Raw genomic sequence first — 19,464 nt, forward strand, 5'->3', positions numbered from 1 at the left:
GCTTTGGATAATTTCGGTTACGCTTTCAAATACCGCCGCTGATAGCTGAAGTCTGCCCCCCCCCCCCCCCTCGTCTTTCTTTTAGCTGCTAGCTTATTTCCGTGCCCCCGTTACTGCTCCGTTTTTGTTTCTGTCTTTATGGGTACGCAGTGAGGGGAAGGGTAAAACTCCTTTTAAAAATGTAGCAAATAAACATGGCCGTGCGTCCTGGCACATGGACAATTCTTCTTGCAGCCGGACTTAATTCGTATCCCAAATGGACACGTCCGTGAAGCCTGCAGCGAAACAGGCTTTTCTCCCACTCGTGTGTTTGTGTGACACCGCTGTTATGGTTTCACTCTCTTCATATTTTTTTTTTTTTAACCCAAAAAAAAAAAAAAAAAAAATGCGCAGTGGGCGAGAGGTATGCAGCAGCGGGCAATTATAGCAACAACTTGGAAGTTTTGGTTGAATGAAAGTGTTGTATGGGTGAGTGTGTGTCCCACATGACCCTTGACAACTCGCGAAAGGTCCAACGCCTCATTTCCAGAGTGTTTTTTTTTTTGTTGTTGTTGTGATTTGCGGCTAATGGTCAAACAAAGCAACCAGTGGGTGGTCAGATTTACAGAGTCGCGTTTGGCCCACAGGTATGGTGTGCCCATGCAAGGAATAACGGGACGTCAGCATCCCCATCCCCCCACGTTCTCTGACCACAAGATAGCCCTTCCTAAATCTCCTTTCCTCTCCTTTCTTTTGGCAGACTTGACTGAAACGGAGAGAAACGTGTTTTTCTTCTTCTTCTTCTTCTTCTTCTTCCAAGCGTGAGCAAAATTGGGACGAAAAGAAAAAAAAAGCTTGCCTTCAGCGCAGTTTGTTTTGGGAAATTTGGCGACCTGGCTTCAAAATCTGGGCCCCCCTTTGCAACTCCACAAAGTCAAGGTTGATATGCCACATCAGGTAAGAAAGAATTCCCTCTCTCTGTTGTGACACTTGAACGCACCAGCGACTCTCCCCATCATGCTGCGTGTTGAGCTGGCTGCCTTCTTGGCAGCACGTTTTGTGTTTACATTGAGACCTCATGGCATTCTACATCACAGATCCATCTAGCATTTCAGGCCCCAAAGCGTGCCTTGTCCCCTTGTTGTTCTCTCTCTCTCTCTTTCTCTTTCTGTGTGTGTGTGTGTGTGTGTTTGTGGTATTGTTGTTGTAGGCAGATGCATCTCTCCACATTCCACATGTGTATGTCTGCTTGCCCGCAGCAGGGGCCGGTGTGCAAATCCCCCTTAAATCCAAATACGCAGTTGGATTAAAAAAAAAAAAAAAAAAAAAAGAAGAAAGGGGGGGAAAAAAAAGAAAAAGAATTATCAGATTTCTTTGGGCCAACATGTTTTTACAGATGGATGAAATATGGTTCTATGGATTTAAGATGGTGTTCTATAAATTCAGCCTTTCTTCTTCCTGGAGGTTTTCATGCTTTGATATGAGGCAGACTGCAGTAAAGCGCGAGAAGACAGTAGCGTGGAAGCAGACGGACCTCCTTAGTTACTATGGAATTACAGTGCATTACATAAGTATTTATGCCTCTTGAACTTTTTTCAAGATTTTGTCCTGCGTCACAACCATTAACTTCTAATGTGTTTTTATTGGGGATGTGTGTGATAGGGCAACACGAAGGAAAATGGGGCTTTGTTGTTAACGTTATCTGACAACCGGAAGTCTGAAAAATGTGGTGCTTTCATTTATAATTTAATTTATTATTTAATACTAAAAGTTAAAATACTAAAAATAATAAAATAATCTGCTCAGTTGAGTTAAAGGCCAGTGCAAACCGGTGTTTTTTTTTGTTTTGTTTTTTACAAAAAGTCTCAAGCCCTTTGGTGAATGTCCATTAATTTTTTCACTTAAAATGTTCTCTTTCTTTAAAAGAAAAGAACAAAACATGACATTTTTCATTTTCTTTTCACTACACATTGATTTTTTTTTGTGGTTGTGACGTGACAAAATCTGGAAAGGTTCATGGGATATAAAAACAACAGTGCTGCTGATTAACAGTTTGTCTCTCTGTTCGTTTAAAACGGTGTTCTAGTGCTTCACATTCGATGCATTAGAACAAGTCTCTAAAAAAGAATGGGTAATTATTTTAATCTGACTGAAAGTGTAATTTGGCTTCACTGGTTGCTCGAGGTGCTTAGCCGATTAGTGAATAAACTCAGCTGGGTATTTTCACAAGGAAGGAACCTTCCCATAATTCCTATCTCTATCGGAGGCCGTTTCTTTTGCTATTTGTGTCCACACCATCCAATCTGCAACCGACTGTAGTTTAAAGATTTGCTTTTATGTGTATATTTATCTCCTACTTAAGACGAGGAGCAGGTAAATGTGGATCCATGCTGTACTTTAGCTGACTTGGAAGTTTTGAAATAAAATTTGAATTGGCAAGATTTAAGTGGTGCGGTTGACTAACCCAAACACCTGAATATACCAGTACTAAAAGACTTGAAAGAAAGTGGTTCATATAATTAAGATTGTTAAATTTTGACCTAAACATTCCTAAATCTTCAGTCTAAAAAAATAAATAATAAAGAATAACATGAAAGAATTGAGTAACGTTGTAATAACACAGATTACTTATGTGGCAGCATAGTGATGACATCATTTCTAAGTGTTTACCAGCTGCTGACTTGCTAATAGTTGCGTCATGCATTTCTAGCCGTGCTCTAAGTGCAACCAGAGAGAAAGCCCACGGATGCGTTCTGCGTTCGAGGTGCCGTTCTGTCCCTGCCAGTGTTAAAGCGCCGTTTTGGGCTGAATGCACTCAATAGAAGGAGTTGGGCTGATAAATGGCTTAGAAACTTTCACAGCTGCTGACAAATCCAGTAGCACTTCTAATGTTAGCCGTCTACGGCGTCCTGAGAGAAAACGTTGAGCTGTTTTTGTGTTTGCTGCTTGGCACGCTATTTCCCAACCCTTACAGGGAGCATGTAGCCACCAGACGTGTATTTGTCGTTTTCTCACACGTTCCGGGTCGCAGATTAAGTCAGACTTTATGTTGGGAAAACATGACATTGATGTGTTAATGTTACTAAATCTATTGATTATAATCATCCCTCCTGTTCCTCACTGATGTCTTTCTCTTCAGCCTCCCATCATGTGCTAACATCCTCACAGTTGTCCTGGAGCTTACTGATTTTTGCAGCTGTGACATTGATGGTGCAATGACCACCATGATTTAGTACAGAGTGCAGCTCTAATAGATGTGAAAGTCCTATAACTCCATAGTCATGCGGTTGTTTGTAAAAGGCAGTTTTGTTTTTCTGTGGAACAGCAGAGTTTCATACAAATAAGTGTTCACCCAGACTTTTTTATATATTCAGGACTCAAGCTGCATAGTATATTGAATCACAGTCACGCTCACTATCAGTTTTTGCAATATTGTAATGAGAAAGGACTGCTTGGAGACATTACTTGGTAGGTTTTCCAGCACCACATTCGGCCAGCTGAATGGACTTTCACTGCCTTTTATTCCCACATCTGATAACGATCTTTGTGTCAAAGCTGTTAAAACTCAAGGAGCGCGGTTGGGACGGCATGATAATTGTACAGGAAGTAGATTGGAGGGAAAATGTGGGTAAATCAAAGCAATAACAATGGAATACTCATAAATAAAGGCACAATTTTATGTCTTTGATATCATGTAACCCTATTTTGGGTCTACACGTGCAGAACATTATGAGCCTTTGTGCCGTTAACCGGCTGTTGCTGTTCTCTTTTGGTGATTTGCTGAAGTTGAACGTGCTCCTACCTTTTTAATGCCAGCGGCCGTACAAAGATGGTGCGCTATGATTTTAAGATACTGCAGTGTTGTTGGTCCAAATTTTGGTTTTCTTGCTAAATTGTTACGTTTGCTTGATTTTCCCCATGTTCTTGCTCATTGTGACCATTCTAGACTGCTGCTGTACTTTATTGTGAGTAAACACGCCACCAGCATGGATCATTCACTGGCCATTTACCTCTAAAGCTCTAGGTTTTTGAAGCTTTGTCTGTACACCTTATCACATCTCATGGTGTTGTAAAGCTGTGTTTGGACCGACTAAATGTTAAATATGTGGGAAATCTGGCAGTCGGAAGGTCGTAACTATTGGATAAAGTCAGTCCCTTTTTGCTTTGACCCTTATCATTTATAGATGTAGAGATGGAGACAGTGCTTTAGGGGTTTTCGGTCTTGATTTTTAGGTAGATTATAAAATGATAGCAGATTTAGAGGGTCTTCAAGGTGTAGTACGCTTGTGTTTTTTTTAAATGTATGTAAACTGTCGGCAGCACTGAATGCACGTGTGGATTCAAGCACGTTCACACACTTGCGTCAATGCCTACAGGGCTGTGCACACTTTTGTTGTCGTGCATTAGATTGTTCCAGTGGTTCGTGCCGTTTGGAGCAAACTTCAGTTGCACTGACTCGTGCCATCTTTTATCATTTCTGCACATACACTTTCTGACGTATACAGGAAGAGAAAAGAGTAGTTGCAGTCACAACTGTTGTTGTTCAGACATCAGCCTGAATGAAAAGCTGCGGAGGCGCCTTAAAAGAGCTTTGCAATAACAAACTTCCTTTAATTAAATAGAATTAATTAAATCAAGAGACGGTGACCAACATTTCTTGACAATGTGAGAGACTGGTGAAGTATAATACAGAAAATGGCCATTTATTGTGGTGCTTATCATTACAGTGAAAAATAGATTGTAATTAGTTTTATTATTTATTGTGATAACAACACTTTAATTTTGGAAATTTTTCCAAATTCTGAAGTAACCCGTTTTTTCATTTTTTGGTTCTTTTATATTTCTTTGATCATGCAGTTCTGACATCTTTGAGTCTCTGAGTGTATATGGTGAAAATGCTAAAAATACTGTAGCAAAATGTGAAATATTTTTATTGTAACTTTTCTATTACTGCTGTCAACGGCCCAAAATATTGTAATAAATTTTAAGTCGGCATCGCTCAACCCTAACTTTGTGGCTAAAGCTAGCTTTTATGCTGTTGAATCATGGGATCCCCTTAGTTCTTTGGGCACAGCTTTTCCATTATAACTTTGTTTCCATTTAATAAACGATGACCACGTGGAGCGTGACTGTAGCTGTGCTATACACAGACAGCAAATAAAAGCTAATAAAATCATTTCACTGTGCTAAGGTTTGGAATGGTTGCTTCATTTTGTGTTGGGTTATATTTCCAGAGGACCCCTTCACTGCTCTGCATTGCACCTTGGCCACTCCCTGAAGTCTTGCTTCCCGCCAAGCTTTGGCATGTTCAGGGCAGCGCAAGCCAAGTCCACCATAACCTGGGCCTCCTGTTGCTGTGGTCTGTGCCTCGCGTAGTGGAGTCTGCTGGTTGGTGTCCCCCCTGAGATTTGAGAGACAGAAATCATATTGAAAGACATTTTTCCTCTAAATGTCAAGGAGAAAAATTTAAATATACTTGCCAGTTTACAATAAGTTAAGGTGGAGGAGTTCTAACTGTTGTCGGTATTCAATAATTGTTTTGCTGCTGCTTGATGTCATGAGGTGTTTCTTTTCTGTTTTAAAAAAAATCAGACTGCTTCATTATTTGAGTCAAAGCTAACACGAATGTTTAATAAATATGTGTTTGACATATGGAATATCAGCGAAGCTGAAAAATCTGAACCGCTTTTCCTCCTTGATCGAAATACCAGAGAAAATCATTGAAATTTACAGCAATTTCATTTTTACATTTCTTTTGGCACTATTGGCTATTATTTGACAGCAAACTGACAGGAAATGTGGTTGAGAGCAAGGAGAGAGGAGAAAGACATGCAGCAAAGGTTTACAGGCCGTGACGGCCTCATCGAGGACTGAGGCCTCTGAACATGGATCTCATGCTCTACCCACGCTTTCTGGGTACTGATATCAAGGCATAGCAAGGTTTTAAAAAGTTATAGCTTCAAAACCACTAAAACATTTTATACCTCTCCTATAGTTTAAAAGCTCATCTAATGAGATGCCAGAAAAAGGATCTAAGATACTTGAGGTTCCTCCAGTTGTATGGCGCAGAGAGTAGGGCAGTGCTGCGGCCTTTCCACCACCTGTTGTTGCAAATTTTATGTTCCTAAATTTTCCCCTTGTTTCCTAGAACGACAAATGTGTCTGTTAGAAAAAAAACCTCCCACAAACGATAGACAGTCATGGTTTAGCCCTTATTAAAGAAGGCCTGTTTTCAAGCTACAGTTGGTCCAACAAGTTATGTGTCACAAGCTTTTCCTACTACTAACCACTACTTAAAAACCCAAATTTCATCCAGCTAATTATAGACCAGTTTCCAATCTTGTTTACTTCTAAAATTCTGCAGAACATGTATACTCAACATATTACAGCAGCAGCCCTAGTCAGAGTTTGCAGTGATCTCTTGATGGCTTTTGATGGTGGACTTGTTTCTGTACTTTTGGTGTTTATTGGAATTGGAGGAACTGCCCCTGGAACTATATCTGAATTTGTTTTTGTCTGGTTAAGAAAAGTAGTTTTACGCAATGTATTATGAGTTAAAAGATGTAATTTGATGGTAACTATTGATTAATTGTGCAGTCAAGCGAGCCCAGGCTTTTTTAGTAGGAATAAATGGCAAACCAGGGACGACCTGAGACGACTTTCTCTGCCAATGGCACAATGAGGTGTGGAGCCGTTGCAAAGCAGTAGCTCCTACAGTACGTGCACACCAGGGTTTGCAAACAGAAAAGCATGGCACGCACGGAAATGTTGACCATTTACATAAGAAAATATTATTTAGCCAAGACTTTGCCATTTTTGTCAAGGAAAACGAAGAAAGTCCTTCGGTGAAGCCTCGTTTCGTCCGGAGTATTGTGCATCAGCCTCGGGTGTGTTTTGTCCCGTGCATGTCGAGGGTGTCTCGTGGGAAAAAAAAGAGTTAGGGCGGGGCTTACAGTTAAAACTAAACTGTTCTCATGGTTCAAAGTGTTGGAGAATCAAGTATAGTTCCTTTGAAGTCTTATTTAATTGGTCTAATTCAGTTTGTTTATGGGAACCAGAGTCACGTATGGCATTGCTCAAGGTTCAGTGCTTGGGCCAATATCATATAACTTGTATGTGCTTTCGTTGGGTTTTATAATTAGTCAACATGAGATAAATTCTTGTTGTTATGCAGATGATATACAGTTATATCTATTAAACCAAATGAGTACCACCAGCTAACCTGATTACAGTATTTGTATTAACAAACCGATTACAAGTTTGTTAATACATTCTGATGAAACGGAGGTTTTTGGACATGAGCATTTTTAGGCAAAATATTGCTGCATAACAATTTCTCCGGATAGCATTATTCTGACATCCAGTGCCGCTGTAAACTGCGCTGGAGTCGATTTTGATCAGGATTTGTATTTTAGTTCAAAACATTGCTAAAATCTGAAATATTCTTTCTCAGGATGATGCAAAGAAACTTTATTCATGTGTTTGTTACGTCTAGGTTTGATTACTGTAGCTCTCTTTTCGTAGGTTTCTCTGAGAAGTCTTAAGCGGATCCTAAAAGCTGCCACTAGACTTTTGACGAGGATTAAAAAGAGAGCCCACAATTCCCAGGTTTTGGGTTCCCTCCACTGGCTTTATGTTGAATTTAGCATTAAGTTTAAAGTTCTTACTCTTGATTACCAAATTCTCAAATGTTTTGCTCCTCCTTATCTTAAAGACATTATCATACCTTATTGTCCAGACAGCTGTCTTACTTGTGGTTCCCCCGAGAACATAGAACAGAGAGAAGAGCCTTCAGCCATCAGATACGTCATATAGCCAGCTGCCAACCTGGGTTCAAAATGCTGATGTTTATTTCTGAATGAGCTTTTAGGAGACTTATTTTTTAAAATTTGTTTTTAACATATTCAATTTAATTTTTATGTTTGTCCTTTGTTTAATTTGTTTTGAATCTAGTATTGTTTTAGAGCTTTTTATATAGCATATATATATATATATATATATATATATATATATATATATATATATATATATATATATATATATATATATATATATATATATATATATATATATATATAAATGCTATATAAAAAGCTTGATTTGATTAAACTACAAGCAGCATGAATGTTAAACACACGCCATTTAATTAGAATATAAAATGTATTTGAAATATGCAACAGTATCTAATAGCAAAGTATAAACCGCAGTTGTTTGGATCTGTAACAGAAAATCAGCCGGGACAAAATCTGCTTTTGAATCGGCTTATTGTTGTCGTCATTGCCCGTATTGTTCCCCTGTTCCTAAAACAACTCAAATGCTCTGCTTTGCTCCTGAATTTTCCTCTCGGTGTGCTGGCGATGCAACCAGTTTCCCTGCCTCGTTCAAACATAACACATCCCTCCCTGTGTGCTATTTTTATTTATTTTTTTAGCCTCAGGAGAAAGATGTAATAGACACCAGGTGTTTGCAGTAGCAAAAATTTCTAAGCTTTCAAGAGCTGGCCACAATGAATCGCTACTGGGAAGAGCAACTCGGATACAAGACTGAGAAGAGTCTGGTGTGTGCGACTTGGATATATACATTTTTTTCCCACTATTCCTCTCTTCCCATAAGTCACAATCTCCATCTCGCTCCTTAATGCCAATGTGCCAAACAGGATCTAATGGTTTCCTTATGAGAAGTAATTGTGTAGCTCCAGCAGAAGTGTAGTAGAAACCTTGGTCTTGTGGATGATGTGATTAGATCTGTTTGGATCCCCTAAGGGTCTTGATGAGATGAATGTCAATAGCGGCTCACCTCACCGTTTAAGGTCACCAATTGAAACATGTGTACTTCTCACAGAATAACAAGCTCTCCGAGTTCCACATCTGAATGAATTGTGGTGGGAAACATTGGAATAGATCACAAGGTTTGTACAGAATGTTGTGGTCTGGCGAAGCGCAGCGTAACCGTGCCAGGGTTAGACGTTAAGTTCTCGGCAGACAAAATTGCATCTGCTGTTTGGCTGTTTGGATAACCGAGTGCTCACCGAGACACAAAGAAGTATTTCACTTGTATTCGCAGTGAAAGTGTTAATAAAAATCAGCTTTTGCAACCATATTGGTTTTTATACATTTTTCACAAGATGCAACAAGGCCTTAAATTTTTAATATGAAAAAAAAAAACATGTATTTTTGTGCACAGTCATATGTTTAATGACACTTCTCCAGGAGTGAATGCTGCTTGTCGGGACTTTGGTGCAATCAACTGATTCCCTTATATAGGAAATTTTTGACCAATCTGTATAATCTGACCCAATCTGTATAATATGATTGAATTTGACTTTCTAAAGTGCCTTGAGATGACATGTTTCATGAATTGGCACTATATAAATAAAATTGAATTGAAATAAATAAAATTTAATTAAATAATTTGTTGTGGGAAACATTCAAACCTAAATGATAATTCAGTAAATAACAAAAGACACCTTTAGCAGATTTAATCTTATTGAAAGTCAATAGTTAATGTGTCCCAACATCTTTAGAACATATTGAAGTTTCTGATGCAGGAGTTATTGGCAGTTCTTTTAGCAGTGTCCACCATTAGTTCTCACAGTTTCTTGAAAAACACTTTCTTTACCCAAAGCCTTTCTTTAACTGATAGGTAGGCTAATACTGCAGTGTTTGGGAGTAACATCACGCAGAAACGTTGGGCTCCTTCTCAGTCAGACATTTTCCAGATGGTACGCGTTTGAAATTGACAGTACTCCTTAGTTTACATACTTTCATCAGCTTTGACACGCTCTTACCCATCCCAAAGCGCAAGATCAAAAGTCTGACGTTATGTCATTCTTGGAAAAAGTGGGAAGGCGAGCAAAGCTGGGAAAAGCTGTCCCTGAGGGTCACAGAAAGGCCAATCGGTGATTTATTTCTTCCTCAGCAGCCACTTGCTTGCCAGGGTGACTTAAAATTAAATAGGATAAATCGGGGCTTTAACTATAAAACATAGTACCGTACTTAGTGTACGGTACTATCAGTTTTGTCTTTGCAGATAAAGTCGGTGTACAAGTGACTAGACTGACCACAAAGTCATGTGCTCTGTATGAGGTGATATATGAGATACACTAGCAGAGAAGTCAGCTAGTCAAAATAAAATGGTGATCAGCCTGATTGGTCGTTATTGGCGATTGGTGTGTTGGAAACGGAAAAATCCAATCGTCAACAACAACCTTCGGTGTGGAAGTTGTTGCTGAGGATAGAAGACTCAAAGTTAGCTGTGTTCAGTTTCAGTGAAGGGAAACAGATTTTTCTATGACATATCGAGACTAGGGCTGGGTGTCGATTCCAATTTTAAGAATCAGTTCGGTTCTCATTCTCAAGATTTAGAGTTGATTCTTTTCAATCCGATCTCAAATTGGATTCCTGATATTACAAATTTTTGCCTGAATATAATGACTGTGTAGTTATGCAACATATTGATACTAGTATAATATTAACATTTGACAGCAAATTAATAAAGTAATGGTGGCTGTAAGGACCAAACTCTCTTCCTAAATGTTGAGACAATTGTTTTCACAAACACGCTGTGGGACAAAATGCCCAACGAGATCCAGAGTAGAAAACAGACGCTAGAGATCTCTATAGCTGCTATTTCTATTCAGTTCAGCTCAAAAATACCTAAAGAGACACTAAATTTGGACGCCAACCTGGTGCGTTATTAAAATGATTTCATTCGTGTTAATTTTTGCTCCTAATATGGAACTGGAATTGGCTACAAATGTGATCAGGAGGTCAAAGCTTATATTTGTTCCACACCAGTTTCAAGGTGAGTTTTAAATGTCTTTTTTTTAATTTCGATTCGGTTCTTCAGATAAATGGAGCCAAGGGCGGATTGGGAGCTTATGTGACTCAGATGCTGCTTAGCTCCAATTGCTAAAATACCAAATATTCGGTTTACTTGCAGTAACAAGTTTTGGCTCGTAGGGCCACACACGGAGCATTTTTGTGTGTGTTTGTGAGCACAAACTAATGTGTCACTGATATGCTACTGTTTGGGGCACAGATGAATAACTACACGAGCACCACAGCTAGACTGGTGCAACTAGTCTCTAAACGACATCATTAACCCACAAAAATATTCACAAATGACCAGCTTGTTAGTGGATGTATGAATGCATGCTAACGTAATCCTGGACTGTCCCTGTGCCTAGACTCTTAAAGATTTCAGCCGGTTTGGTTGGTGTTTTTCCTCAACAAGTTACCCAGTATCACATCTAGCAACAAACTACTAATTGTAGCTCCCGTAGTTCCCTGAAACAGCTTATGTCTTTAAATTGTATTTCTACTGCGCTCAAGAATCACCTCATTTGTGTCTGTAGATTGTATGGATTTCATTCTTGTCACTGAGGCGATGAGGTTTGAATTTGGGAACGGATTAGCACTTCAACAAGCTTACACACCGAAAAGAGGGTAATGCATATAGTTTTGTGATTTTTCAGCATTCTTCAAAGAGAGGGTGTTTCCATTTTTTGGCTGTTGTACAGACTTGCCCCGTTTGAGAGGGGTACTTAAAACGCTCTCAGAGACTCGGCTTCTGTCTGCCTTCTTGCTTGCTCTTTCTGTGTCTGTCTGTGGAGGCCCACTGTAAGGGGCTGTGTGTGAACCGCTTACCGTTCCCTCCAACCTTTTCTTTTTTTTTTTCCCACCCTTCATTCCTTATTTTCATTTTTTTTCTGCTACTGCATACTGCTGCAGTGCAGGAAAAGAAGAGACAAGCCCTCTGATAAAGATTGGCTGGAGCCTAACAGGCCCCCACAGAAAGCTCCACCCATGTCATCCTGTTTGTGGAACAATTAGTCATGCGGTTTGTGTGTGATGAGGTGCTCTGCTGCATGCATTCATAAGCGTAGTCACTATCTGCTGTTTCCTAATAGATTTCCTAATCACTGTTTTTTTTTTTTTTTTTTGTTTCTCATTGATACATATCTGTACATCTAATGCATCCTGTTAAGGACTCTTTAGTTCACTGCGAGCAAGCTTATGTCAAAATATAAAATCTATTTTATTTTTGGCCCATTTTTATGCAAACACTTTTCAGAATATATTAGATAATTTAAAGGTTTATTCAGAAAATTGCCTCCTGGCTCTTTCCCCTGTACTCGCCTTGGGTTTGTCCATCCGCTACGGTGTCCAAACCCACACGCTATTTTTGTTTGGACTGTGTGATTACACGAAACCAAGTGCATCTATCTGTAACTCTTTTTAGTTCCAGAGTCTCTGTGTATCACTAGGGAACGGAGAAATAAAAGAATAATCATTTGTTGTTTTTAGGAGCATAATTGGCTTTTTTAAATAAACAACCTTTTTTTCTATTGGGAAGGTCGTCAGTGGATTTTTGTTTGTCAAAAGAATAAATATGGGTGAGTGACGTGGCTTTGACTTTTTCCCGGCAATAAATGAGACCCCAGCTATGTTTACATAGACATTAGTAATTGGAATAAAAATGTGTCATGTAAACACGCATCCAGGAACAAGCATAAAAGCTTAAAACTCTATGCTGACTAGTGGGTAATAAAATTGTCACCCTATTGGTTGAAATGGTACATTTTCAACCAATAGGGATTTAGGCAAATGAATGGAAAAAATCTCCCTTCATATAGTCATGAACATCATATCGAGATTTACTCCAGAGGATACCAACACAGTGTTTTTTTTTTTGTCTGATGCGATTTTCAGGACAGATCTGTCTGCTATTTGACTCATAAAAGTAAACGTTTCAAGCTTTACCGCTCAACGTTAGTCTGAATCTATTATGGCCGTGGCACATTTGGACTGTGCTGTTTTAAATTTAGCAGTTTGACGTAGCCACGTTTCAACCCATAGCACTAAGATGACTTTTGACCAAATATGGTTTACGTGAGTTTTAACATCGTAGAAACGGTAAAAACAATCATTTTCCTGCCACGGCACTAGTAGATGGTACGTTTATCGAAACTTAACATTTCCACGTGTACAAACACTTCCTGCTTTAAAAAAACACCACCATTAAGGCCCTATTTATACTGTCTATCTGCAAAAAAGGTTAATTAGAGTTTTAGGTACTCTTTAACTTACTCTTACAGCCAGTTTCTAACCATAATAAAAAAAAAAAGCAGAAAAAAAGAGATAGTGGTTGAAACTTCTTGTCAAAATGCTCAATGAATGATGCTGCTTTATTGCAGCATCTGCAGACTCATTTCCTTGCTAACTTTTTATTGATTTATTTAAGCCCAAGATAACCCACTTACTACAGACATTAGATGTTTTGTGCAACTGTTTAAGCGTTCAGGATAATCAAAAGTAAAAGACAAAAAAAAACAAACCATTTCAGGGTTTCTTTAAGTAAAACTGGAAGGCAATTATGTAGCAATGCCCAAAGAAGTGATCACGCAAAGTTTTTTTTTGTTTTGTTTTTTAAGATGGATAGCCTGTGTTTAAAAACTGGGATATATACAGTGCTTTACAAAATATTCTTACATCTTCAATTTTGTCATTCTCAGACGTTTAAAACCTCAAACTTTAATGTATTCTGTTGGGATTTTATGTAATAGACCATCACTTAGTGGTGCACAATTGTGAAGGAACTCTTTTCAGATTCCTATCTGAAAAGAGTGAGGCACATTTGTATTCAGCCCACCTTGCTTTACCACCAGTCCTTGCTGTTACAGCTGCAAGTCTCTTTGGGGTAGGTCTTTTTGAGATCTTCAGAGCCTGGGCTGCTGTTTTCTAACCGAACCCTGCTTTAAGCTTTTGCGGGCTGTTTTCCAGTATTCCCTAACAAACCTCTGAAGCCTTCGCAGAACATACATATTTTCAAAACTTTGCTGTTAACATAGTCCTCCTTTGTCCGGTTTAATCTATCCCCTAAAAAGGCTGTTGATTGTATTTAAGGATATCAGAGTAAAAGAGGCTGGATATAAATGCACACATATTGATTTATAAATGTAAATATTTAAAGCCATCTATCATATTCCTTCCACTTCACATTGATGCGCTTCATTGTGTTGGTATGACACATAAAATTTCAGTAAGATTCAGTGAAGTTTTTGGTTGTGACCTGAGAAAATGAGGGAGAGTGGGGGGGGGGTTGGGGGTGTAAACACTTTTGCAAGACATTTTATGAACAGTTGGTGGCACCTAAAATATGAAAAGCAATATATTGCAAACAGCAGTTGGATTAATTAAAGCAGAGTTTAACTTAGAACCACAGCCAAACCCAGAATTGTTCATACCCCAGGCAAATTCCAGTTTAAAGTAATGTCTCTATTTCCAGGATCACAAATCTGAAGATTATGAGAATAAGTCATCAATTATCTGTGATGACATTCAACTCATTTACAAAAAGGATGTAGTTGACTTTGGATATACTAATTCTGCTAAAATATAAGTAATAATTTTTTTTTTTGCTATTATTTCTTTTCCTCATAAATGACATCCGGTAAACATCGTCTTATCCTAGGTAGAGATGCCGGAATCATTTTACTATAAGAAACAAACTTCTTGGATGAAAGAAAATAATTTTATATCTAACTCTACCAAGGGTATGAATAATTTTGAGCCCAACTGTAGCTGAAGAGGAAACATTGTCAATACTTCCAAAACTGCAAAAGTATTTTTTATTTTTTTTATTTATTTATTTTTTTTTAGAACTCAAAACAGCAAAAACCCTTCCCGAACTACTTCTGCAAAGCTACAATTCTGAGCAACAGAATTTTTTTAATTCACATAAAATCTCAACTCAAGGTCAGAAGATATTGTGGTGTTAAACAAGATGTTGCAACAAATGATTTCACACATTTCCAAGGCCCATTTTTATTTTTTTTATTTATAGCTGACTTTAATTGGGAGCAGTCCTCAGTAAAACGCAGGTCAGTGGGTTGAACTGGCAAGAATGACAAAAACTTGAATTTGCTGAAAAAAAAAACACTTAGAAAAGATTGTTTTAAACTAGGAAACAGCTTGAAAATAGCTTTTCATATGCAGCAAATATCAAGCATTTCTACGGCGATGCTTTGGAATGTTGTTTTTGCACAGTCAAGCTGAAACTTAGCAGTGACCCCGAGATTGACAGCATTTAAGGCTTTTCCACATTTGTATTGGGCGAACTGTGTAAGGCCTGGGTGCCCTTTAATTACGCATACTTCTGAGTTTTATGTGAGTGCAGCAGGGCAATAATATTCAACAAGCACCAAAAGAAACAAATGTGTTTTTCTTTATTCCTGTTGTGGCCAAACAGTGGAATGCTTTGGACTGTTTATGCTAGGTTGCCAGACCTCAGATCATCTGAACATGCTTTAAGGAAAAAAACAACAACTCTACTTTTATAACATTTGTACTTCTTGGTGACAAAAGAATCCTCTTAAGAATAAGAATCTCTTTTATTGTCCCGCAGTGGGGAAATTCGGGTGTGACGGTGGCAAACACTGTTACATACCACTATTACCAATAAAAGAAAAAAAAACAGTCTAACCTAAAATTAGCTGTAAAGAAACACTAAGAGTAGAAGATACAAAGTAAATACCGCAGTGAATAAATATTGCACATTGAAAAAAGAAATTGAAAGCTAATTGGAAATAAACATGTTGTTGTAAAAGAGCAAATGTCAATATATCCCATGTCCCTGTCAGCCAGACTTAAAGAAGCAGTTATTCCAAGCGTATCCGACTCGGGTGTATCTGGGAAAGTAGGTGAAACAATGTTTTTTCTAAAACAGTCATTAGATTGAGGTATTGCAAGTGCAAACACTACTTGTTCTCTTTAATGTCATAACATTCGGGACTCGGTTGTGTTTTGAGTTATTTTGTCACTCTTTGCTTTCCATATACAGTTTATTCATTAGTTTTAACATCGTAGAAACGGTAAAAACAGTAATTTTCCTGCCACAGCACTAGTAGATGGTACATTTATCGAAACTTAACATTTCCACGTGTACAAACACTTCCTGCTTTAAAAAAACACCACCACTAAGTCATCCTGGCCAAATGTGAGGGCTTCCCCATACAGGGAGATTAAGTTTTTGCTGTCTACGTGTCAACAGAGACCGGGATGTGTTCAAATTGCTGCGCTCTGGGAAACCGTTGTCAAATTGTGACGTTTCAGAGAAAACGGGCTGCATCATGGCGTAGACTAAAGATGCATTCACACCGAACGCAAATTTGCCGACAAATCAGCCACTTTTGTGTGCTGTCGCTTGCCTGATATATCGCCGGCAGTTCGTATGACGGGCGACGAGCCAGAAATACAGCAGTACAATGATGCTATCCAGTGCTTCTCCAGACTTGGTCCTTTCTGGACGTGTCTCAGTAGTAATAAGTAGTTGAGTCGTACAACTCGGGCCGACCGCAGACCACCACTATCAGCTTGTCTTCCATGTTGAATGAAAACTGCTTCGTCTCCGCTGCAGTCCTTCACACCGCGCCATAGCCACATCTAGTTCCTGATTGGTTGCTGAGACAAAAAAGTTCAGCTTCTTCAACTCCACCAACTGTCGCGTCGCATCCATCGCATGTGTGGCGTCGCAATGGCTTCGCTTTATTCGGCAAAATTCGCTGGAAATGCATCTGTTGCCTCGCTTAGCGTTGCACCGCTCCCATGTTGCACCTGTAGGGATAATGTTTAAATCTGTCGCTCGGGCTGCCACATTTGCGTTTGGTGTGAACGCACCTTAACAGTCAAAATGCAACAGAACGTCTCAGTTTCAACCCCAAAACTTTGTGTTCACAGAACCCTCCCATATCGTTGAGTAGTCATAGATGTATAATAGTTTCTGAAGTATTTTATATATTAGTCTGTTTTTTGGTAAAGCAACGCTAACAAGGAGAAAAGAAGGCAGAGGGTTAAACAGAATAAGGCCGACAGTCATGTAACTTACCTCGGTGGAGATCTGTCACTGATGGAGGAAATAAAAGTTAAAGGATAAAACCTGTTCATTGCGCAAGCATACACGAGGTTTTACTGTTTGCAGGTTTGAGGTTTCTTTTTGAGACTTTTTGAAGCATTTCAAAAGGAAGACTTGCACATGATTATTTGTTTTGCACATAAAGAATGTTTCTTGTTCTGTAAAACTGATAGGAAATATTATCTCCTAAATTTCAAAAGGGCTTGTCATCCTGCAGTAATATTTAGAAAAGTTGATAAATAGTAAATTAGATGTTTTGATTAACTATTTTCCATTTGATTCACAGAAAAGTCCAATTTGGGAATATTGAAGGGAATTTAGAAAAAACCCAAACGGATAGCTCTACCTGGACTGATCCTTTAGCCAAAGGTAGTTGCTGCGCTAATTTGATTCTGTGTGTTTTTGATTGGTGGGTTCTGAAAATTTCTATCCGAAAATCGAATCAGACGTTTTCTGTCAAGCCGAGATATGAGAGAGTAGAGAAGTGAGGAGAGAAGACTCCTTCTTATTTGATTGGAAACAACTTTGTGTCCAGATCAATTCACAACTTTGCACTTTCCCAGTAGTCCCAGCATGGATCTGACAGCAAACAGCAGATGATAATTGTCAACTGTGAGGCAAGCACTGCTGACGCTGGACCCGGGTTATCTGGAGGCAAAGGGGTAACATTCTTGTTTCAAGCCGAGCTGATTGGAGCTCAGGTGGCGCAAAGATGGACGGACGGATGCTGAATCTGCATTGTCGTCATGTGGGTTGTTGGCAGTTGTTGGATCCCTGTATGTCCGTATCGGCGTCCGTAAGCACCGCTGTGAATGCGACTGCTGCGAAAATTTGCGAAAATTTTAATTTCTCACACGTGCCTCTCTAGAACACAAAGATGTTAACGCCATTGAAATGTAACACCCTGGTCATTTACTTTTATTTTCTCTCTGCAGGCTCAGTGGTGGTCCAGGTGAATTTAAACGTTGTTAAGAAGTGATATTTTTGTTTTTATTGTTTTGTTTTTTTTGGGGGGGGTAATAATTTGCCTTGGAATGTTTTTCATCCCTCTGAGGTCTGCTCGTTTTTGACCGCGACTATCAAGTTCGGTATGCAGCCGTGTTCATCAGAACACGATCCCGTTTGATTCCATGGCATCGTCTGCAAATAAGGGCCTGTTTTCAAAACGGAGGAGAGTGGTTTTGTTTCGCAAGGATTTATAGTTGTTTACCCATATAAAACAAGCAACCAACTCAACAGCCGCAACAACTTCAACAGGGGACGTGATTTATGATCCTGCGCTCTCCCATCCTCTCCCACAGGCTGTCAGTCGGCTGTGGTTTCTCTGCGCCGTGCATGTACTCATTTCTCTGACGACCTCATGTCTGGCGGCATGAAACGGGAGATTTCAGCCTCTTTGTAATTTGCCCGTTTGTTTCATCTCCGTTCATTCATGCAGATTTGCAGAAGCAAACAAATGGAAGCGCAGGAAGGCCCGAGCCGGACGCCGCGCGCTCGGCCCCGCTCCCTCCCTCCCCCCCGCTCCCACTTGTTTACAGTTTTGCTGGTTGTAAAATGGTCGAAGCTGTCACTCAGAATCAAGAGCCTGCCTTCGCATGCGGTGAATCAGACCGCCTCTTTGAAATACAGTCATCACGTTTGACAGACGGGCTGTTGAAGGTTTCTCCAACAGCACTGGCTGGATAGATCTGTTACTTTTCTTTTTTATCCAACTGTACGGCTTTAAATTACGTTTTTGTCCTCTGCTACAGCAACAGAAAATGTTTTCCGCCGTTAATCTGTTTGCTATCCCACAGATTTGGCTTTTTCTCACACGCCGAAGAGAATCACGGATGTATTTATAGCCTCTCTGAACTGCCAGAGTCCGTCAAACTCCTGACGGTCAATGAGAAAGGAGATTACCGTCCTCCTCCGTACTGCAGTGCGTTCGCTGCCTCTCACAAGCTGCGTGCCGACTGCTCCGTGAACATGCAGCTCGGACTCTCCGAATAAAGGTTTTAGGGAAGCTTTTTAAATCGGTTTCTGTCTTCTCACCAGCAGCGGGCCGTGTACGCATTGCTGAACTGCTGCGTCATAGTTGCATGTGTGTATTCATACTGCTGACCCTTCTTTTGGGGCCCCGCTGTAGTGCCTCTGCTGCCTGCTCGCTCTTTTTACAGAGCAGTGCAGAGCAATGCTTTCTCAATCCAGAGTTGAAATTAAATAATAAAAAAAAAAGAAACAAAACAGAAACAGGAAGGTTATTCATGGAAAGTGAAGATGAGCCACATGCACTGAAATGAGAACGACCTCTTTTAGGGTGCTTATAATGTCTGATTTACATGTATTACTTTAATCATTTGGCACACGCGCCAGACGAGCTTCTTCAGTACAAGTGTACACGGTTTGTTGGTGTATGAGCTGCTCATTCCCATTTTGAACAACATGAATGTATTTATTTTTAAGCTGTATAGCAGACAAAGTGTAAATGTGCTGCAGGTTCTCTGATGATGAGTTCTAATCCAGCAGAAAAGAAGGGAATTGCAAGATTACATCCGTTTATTTATACGTCAAAGCGTTGAGCTCTAACCT

At 39.4% G+C, this 19,464-nt stretch overlaps 1 protein-coding gene across 1 annotated transcript in view; it reads left to right on the plus strand.

The window, feature by feature from the left end:
• Nucleotides 1-833: 833 nt before the first annotated feature.
• The window catches only part of LOC105925883 (vitamin D3 receptor A), a gene marked incomplete at its 5' end in the record, with an annotated part of 84,302 nt that continues 65,671 nt past the window's right edge, over nt 834-19,464 (plus strand). Inside the window, 1 exon segment of the mRNA XM_036129729.1 lies at nt 834-936.

This window comes from Fundulus heteroclitus, unplaced genomic scaffold, assembly GCF_011125445.2.
Source record: "Fundulus heteroclitus isolate FHET01 unplaced genomic scaffold, MU-UCD_Fhet_4.1 scaffold_208, whole genome shotgun sequence".
Classification (NCBI taxonomy): Eukaryota; Metazoa; Chordata; class Actinopteri; order Cyprinodontiformes; family Fundulidae; genus Fundulus; species Fundulus heteroclitus.